The 6,012-nt window shown below is 63.0% G+C and overlaps 1 non-coding gene across 1 annotated transcript; it reads left to right on the forward strand.

Annotated features, from left to right (window-relative positions):
* The first annotated feature begins 3,657 nt into the window (after positions 1-3,657).
* Positions 3,658-3,775, forward strand: LOC131863668 (5S ribosomal RNA). The gene has a single exon (XR_009362566.1). It is a non-coding gene; the product is annotated as a 5S ribosomal RNA (ribosomal RNA).
* Positions 3,776-6,012: the final 2,237 nt, after the last annotated feature.

The raw sequence follows: 6,012 nt of genomic DNA on the forward strand, positions 1-6,012 counted from the left end.
GGTGCGCACCAGGGCGCGCAACCCAGCCGAGGTGCCCACCCCGGCGAAGGTGCACGCGAGGTGCGCACCCGGGGCAAACCGGGCTCCGACTTCGTGCACGCCATGGTGCCCACCGCGGCGAAGGTGCGCACCCGGGGCAAACCGGGCTCCGACTTCGTGCACGCCGCACCTTGGAGCACACTTCGGAGCGCTCCTTGGTGCGCACCATGGTGCCCACCAGGCCGCGCAACCCAGCCAAGGTGTGCGCACCAAGGTGCACGCGAGGTGCGCACCCGGGGCAAACCGGGGTCCGACTTCGTGCACGCCGCACCTTGGAGCACACATCGGGGCGCTCCCGGGTTCGCACCGGCGTTGCGCACCGTGGTGGGCACCTCGGAGCACACCAAGGTGGGCAGCGAGGTGCGCACCTTTGATGCGATGCCTTCACTAATTTCCATAAAAGGCAAAAAAAAAACGAGATTTTAAAATTTCCGTTTTGAAAGATAGGAGAAAAAGGGAATGCTGGTGCCATCTTGAGCCCGCCCTGGTGCGCAGCCCAGCCAAGGTTTGCGCACCAAGGTGCCCACCCTGGCGAAGGTGCGCGCCCGGGCAATTAACCCAACTTCCAACTTCGCGCGCGCCAGGGTGGGAGCGCACCCAACAACCGGGCCTGGGAAGAGCCAATGCGAGAAACCCCACCAAACTCTCTGACAAAAAAAGAGGGGGCGCTCCAGTAACCCCGCTTCGGAGCGCACCCTGGGCAAACCCAGCCAAGGTGCCCACCCCGGCCAAGGTGCAGGCGAGGTGCGCACCCGGGGCAAACCGGGCTCCGACAACGTGCACCACCTTGGAGCACACTTCGTAGCGCTCCCGGGTGCGCACCTCAGAGCACACCAATGGTGGGCAGCGAGGTGCGCACCTTTGATGCGCTGCCTTCACTAATTTCCAGAAAAGGCAAAAAAAAAAGGAGATTTTAAAATTTCCGTTTTGAAAGATAGTGAAAAAAACGGAACGCGCGTGCCATCTTGAGCCCGCCCTGGTGCGCAGCCCAGGTAAGGTGCCCACCCTGGCAAAGGTGCGCACCCGGGCAATTAACCCTACTTCCGACTTCGTGCGCGCCAGGGTGGCAACCGGGCCTCGGAAGAGCCAATGCGAGAAACCCCACCAAACGCTCCGACAAAAAAAGAGGCGGCGCTCCAATAACCCCGCTTCGGAGCGCAAGCCGGGGCAAACCAAGCCAAGGTGCCCACCCCGACGAAGGTGCACGCGAGGTGCGCACCCGGGGCAAACCGGGCTCCGACAACGTGCACGCAGCACCTTGAGCACACTTCGAAGCACTCCCGGGTGCCCACCGGCCGTTGCGCACCGTGGTGGGCAGCGAGGTGCGCACCTTTGATGCGCTGCCTTCACTAATTTCCAGAAAAAGGCAAAAAAAAAATGAGATTTTAAAATTTCCGTTTTGAAAGATAGTGAAAAAAAAGGAACGCGGGGTGCCATCTTGAGCCCGCCCTGGTGCGCAGCCCAGGCAAGGCATGCGCACCAAGGTGCCCACCCGAGGTGCACCACCCGGGGCAAACCGGGCTCCGACTTCGTGCAGGCCGCACCTTGGAGCACACTTCGAGCGCTCCTTGGTGCGCACCATGGTGCCCACCAGGGCGCACCCGAGGCAAACCGGGCTCCGACTTCGTGCACGCCGCACCTTGGAGCACACATCGGAGCGCTCCCAGGTTCGCACCAGCGTTGCGCACCTTTGATGCGCTGCCTTCACTAATTTCCAGAAAAGGCAAAAAAAAACGATATTTTAAAATTTCCGTTCTGAAAGATAGTGAAAAAAACGGAACGCGGGTGCCATCTTGAGCCCTTCCTGATGCGCAGCCCAGGCAAGTTGTGCGCACCAAGGTGCCCACCCTGGCGGAGGTGCGCGCCCGGGGCAAACCGGGCTCCGACTTCGTGCACTGCATGGTGCCCACCAAGGCGCGCAACCCAGCCAAGGTGCCCACCGCAGCGAAGGTGCACGCGAGGGTGCGCACCCCGAGGTGCACACCCGGGGCAAACCGGGCTCCGACTTCGTGCACGCCGCACCTTGGAGCACACTTCAGAGCGCTCCTTGGTACGCACCAGGGCGCGCAACCCAGCCAAGGTGCTCACCCCGGCGAAGGTGCACGCGAGGTGCGCACCCGGGGCAAACCGGGCTCGGACTTCGTGCACGCCGCACCTTGGAGCACACATCGGAGCGCTCCCGGGTTCGCACCAGCATTGCGCACCTTTGATGCGCTGCCTTCACTAATTTCCAGAAAAGGCAAAAAAAAAAGAAAAAAATGAGATTTTAAAATTTCCGTTTTGAAAGATAGTGAAAAAAACGGAACGCGGGTGCCATCTTGAGCCCGCCCTGGTGTGCAGCCCAGGCAAGTTGTGCGCACCAAGGCACCCACCCTGGCCAAGGTGGGTCACGGGGGTGGGTCCTAGGGTGGGTAACGGGGTGGGTACTAAGGTGCGTGCCAAGGTGGGTCATAGGGTGGGTGCCAAGGTGGGCACCAGGGTGGGTGTGCACCAACCCTAGCCAGGGTAGGTCACGGGGTGGTTGTCGGGTGGGCGTCAAGGAGCCAAGGTGGGTGGCAAGTAGCCAAGTTGCGTGCCAAGGTGGGTGTCGGGGTGGGTGCCAAGGATCCAAGGTGGGTGCCAAGGAACCAAGGTGGGTGTCTGGGTGGTGCCGAGGTGGGAGCCAGGGTGGGTCCCAAGGTGAGTGCAAAGGTGGGTGCCAGGGTCAAGGTGAGTGCCAATGTGGGTTCCAAGGTGCCAGGGTCAGGGTGAGTGCCAATGTGGGTTCAAAGGTGCTAAGTTGGGTGCGAGGTTGGGTGCGAGGGTGGGTGGGTGCCAAGGTGTGCTAGGTGGAAGCCCGGGGGGTCGGCATCCCATGGGTGTCGAGTTGGGTGCCTGATGGGTGCTTCTTGTCAAGTTTTAGTCGTCGGGACTCATTTCGAGCCTTAGAGGTCGTTTCTTGTCCGGTTGCCCTGTCTTCGACCTGGGAACCCAATTTTGGTCCTCGGGTCCCATTTTTTTTGTCTCGCATCCCACTTTTGGCCTGTGGCCTTTTCGGGGTCGATTCTCGTTTTGGGCATCAGAGCATGTTTCTTCTCCTAAAACCCAATATTTGTTTATTAAGTCTCGGAACACATTTTTGTTCTCGTGGACCCATCATGGGTCTTGGAATGCATTTGTGGTCCTTGGGTCCCATTTTGCATCCCGAAACTTGTGTTTTGGTGCTTGATCCCTATTTTGGGTGCCCACCTTGCACCAAGTGCGCACCCGGGGCAAACCGAGCGCCTTGGTGCACCGGGGCAAGATCGAGCGTTGCACCCGAGGCGCCACCGAACATGCACCAAGGTGCACTCGGCCCACATGTGAGCGCAGGTCGTTGCGCCCGAGGTGGTGTGTGGGCACCGCGTTGCAGACGGGACACTGCACGCACACGACGCCCCCTACAGGTGCACGCACGTAGGCCGGGCCGGGTGCACACCCGACGCCCTAGCAAGGTGCGCGCACCCGGGCAGGGCTCAACTTGGCGAACGGGGCGCACTTCGCGAGGGAGGGTGTGCACCTCGACGGGGGTGGGTGGCCGGGGTGGATTCGCACGTTGGGTCGCGGTTTGCTAAGTACACACTGCGACAAGCTCATAACGGGTGCGATCATACCAGCGTTAGTGCACCGGATCCCATCAGAACTCCGCAGTTAAGCGCGCTTGGGCCGGAGTAGTACTGGGATGGGTGACCTCCCGGGAAGTCCGGTGTTGCACCCTTTTTTAGTTTTTCGCCGGGCATCGCAATGCTATTTGAATAAACCTTTTGCCCGTTTGCGTTCTCGTCGGGGCCGGGCCGGGCCGGGTGCGCTGCCCGCACTACCGCTGCGCGCGGGGGGCGACACCGAGCGCGCACCCGAGGCGCCCCGAGCACACAGGCCACGGTGCAACCCGGGCGTTGTGCGCGCACCCCGGTGCGCCCGAGGTGCTGCGCGCGCACCCAGGTGAAATCGGTGTGCACCTCGGCCAGTGCGCGCTCGGTCGAGTCGCGCACGTTGGCCAAGGTGCACGGTGATGTTTCTTACTCTAAGGTCCGCACCAGACGCCCGGGACAGGTGAGCGAAGCTGGGCGGGGCCGGTGGTGCGCGGCCGGGGCAGTGCACGCAGCTGGAGAGAGCTTTGGAGCACACTTCGGAGCGCACCAATGATGCGCTCCATTCAAAAGTTTCCTGAAAAGGCAAAAAAGTTGAGATTATAGAATTTCCCACTTGAGAGATTGTAAAAAAAAAAAATTTAAAATGAAGGAAACGCGGGTGCCAAGGTGTGCGCAGCCCAGCCAAGGTGTGCGCACCAAGGCGCCCACCCTGGCGAAGGTGCACGCAAGGTGCGCACCGAGGCAAACCGGACAATTAACCCAACTTTCGACTTCGCGCGCACCTTGGAGCGCACTTCGGAGCGCTCCTTGGTGCGCACCAATCTTGGGCACCTCGGAGTGCACCATGGCGCCCACCAAGGTGCGCACCCGGGGCAAACCGAGCTCCGACTTCGTGCGCACCTTGGAGCGCACGAAAGGTGCGCACCATGGCGCCCACCAAGGTGCGCAGCCCAGCCAAGGCTGTGCGCATCAAGGTGCGCACCCTGGCGAAGGTGCGCACCCGGGGCAAACCGAGCTCCGACTTCGTGCGCACCTTGGAGCGCACAAAAGGTGCGCAACCCAGCCAAGGTGTGCGCACCCCGGTCAAACCGAGCTCCGAATCGTGCGCACCAGAGGTGCACGCCATCGTGCGCACCTTGGAGCACACTTCGGAGCCCTCCTTGGTGCGCCGCGATGTTGCGCACCTCGGAGCGCACCGGGGAAAACAATGCAATTAACCCGACTTTCGACTTCGTGGGCACCTCGGAGCGCTCTCGGGTTCGCACCTCGGAGCACACCGAGGGTGCGCACCTTTGATGCGCTGCCTTCACCAATTTCCAGAAAAGGCAAGAAAACATTGAGAAGGTGTGCGCACCGAGGTGCCCACCCTGGCGAAGGTGCACGCGAGGTGCGCACCCGGGGCAAACCGGGCTCCGACTTCGTGCACGCCGCACCTTGGAGCACACTTCGGAGCGCTCCTTGGTGCGCACCAGGGCGCGCAACCCAGCCGAGGTGCCCACCCCGGCGAAGGTGCACGCGAGGTGCGCACCCGGGGCAAACCGGGCTCCGACTTCGTGCACGCCATGGTGCCCACCGCGGCGAAGGTGCACGCGAGGTGCGCACCCCGGGCAAACCGGCTCCGACTTCGTGCACGCCGCACCTTGGAGCACACTTCGGAGCGCTCCTTGGTGCGCACCATGGTGCCCACCAGGGCGCGCAACCCCGCCGAAGGTGCACGCGAGGTGCGCACCCGGGGCAAACGGGCTCCGACTTCGTGCACGCCGCACCTTGGAGCACACTTCGGAGCGCTCCTTGGTGCGCACCATGGTGCCCACCAGGGCGCGCAACCCCGCCGAAGGTGCACGCGAGGTGCGCACCCGGGCAAACCGGGCTCCGACTTCGTGCACGCCATGGTGCGCACCGCGGCGAAGGTGCGCACCCGGGGCAAACCGGGCTCCGACTTCGTGCACGCCGCACCTTGGAGCACACTTCGGAGCGCTCCTTGGTGCGCACCAGGGGCGCGCAACCCAGCCGAGGTGCCCACCCCGGCGAAGGTGCACGCGAGGTGCGTACCCGGGGCAAAACCGGGCTCCGACTTCGTGCACGACGCACCTTGGAGCACACTTCGGAGCGCTCCTTGGTGCGCACCATTGGTGCCCACCAGGCCGCGCAACCCAGCCAAGGTGTGCGCACCAAGGTGCACGCGAGGTGCGCACCCGGGGCAAACCGGGGTCCGACTTCGTGCACGCCGCACCTTGGAGCACACATCGGGGCGCTCCCGGGTTCGCACCGGCGTTGCGCACCGTGGTGGGCACCTCGGAGCACACCAAGGTGGGCAGCGAGGTGCGCACCTTTGATGCGATGCCTTCACTATTTCCATAAA

Source organism: Cryptomeria japonica, unplaced genomic scaffold (assembly GCF_030272615.1).
Source record: "Cryptomeria japonica unplaced genomic scaffold, Sugi_1.0 HiC_scaffold_67, whole genome shotgun sequence".
Classification (NCBI taxonomy): Eukaryota; Viridiplantae; Streptophyta; class Pinopsida; order Cupressales; family Cupressaceae; genus Cryptomeria; species Cryptomeria japonica.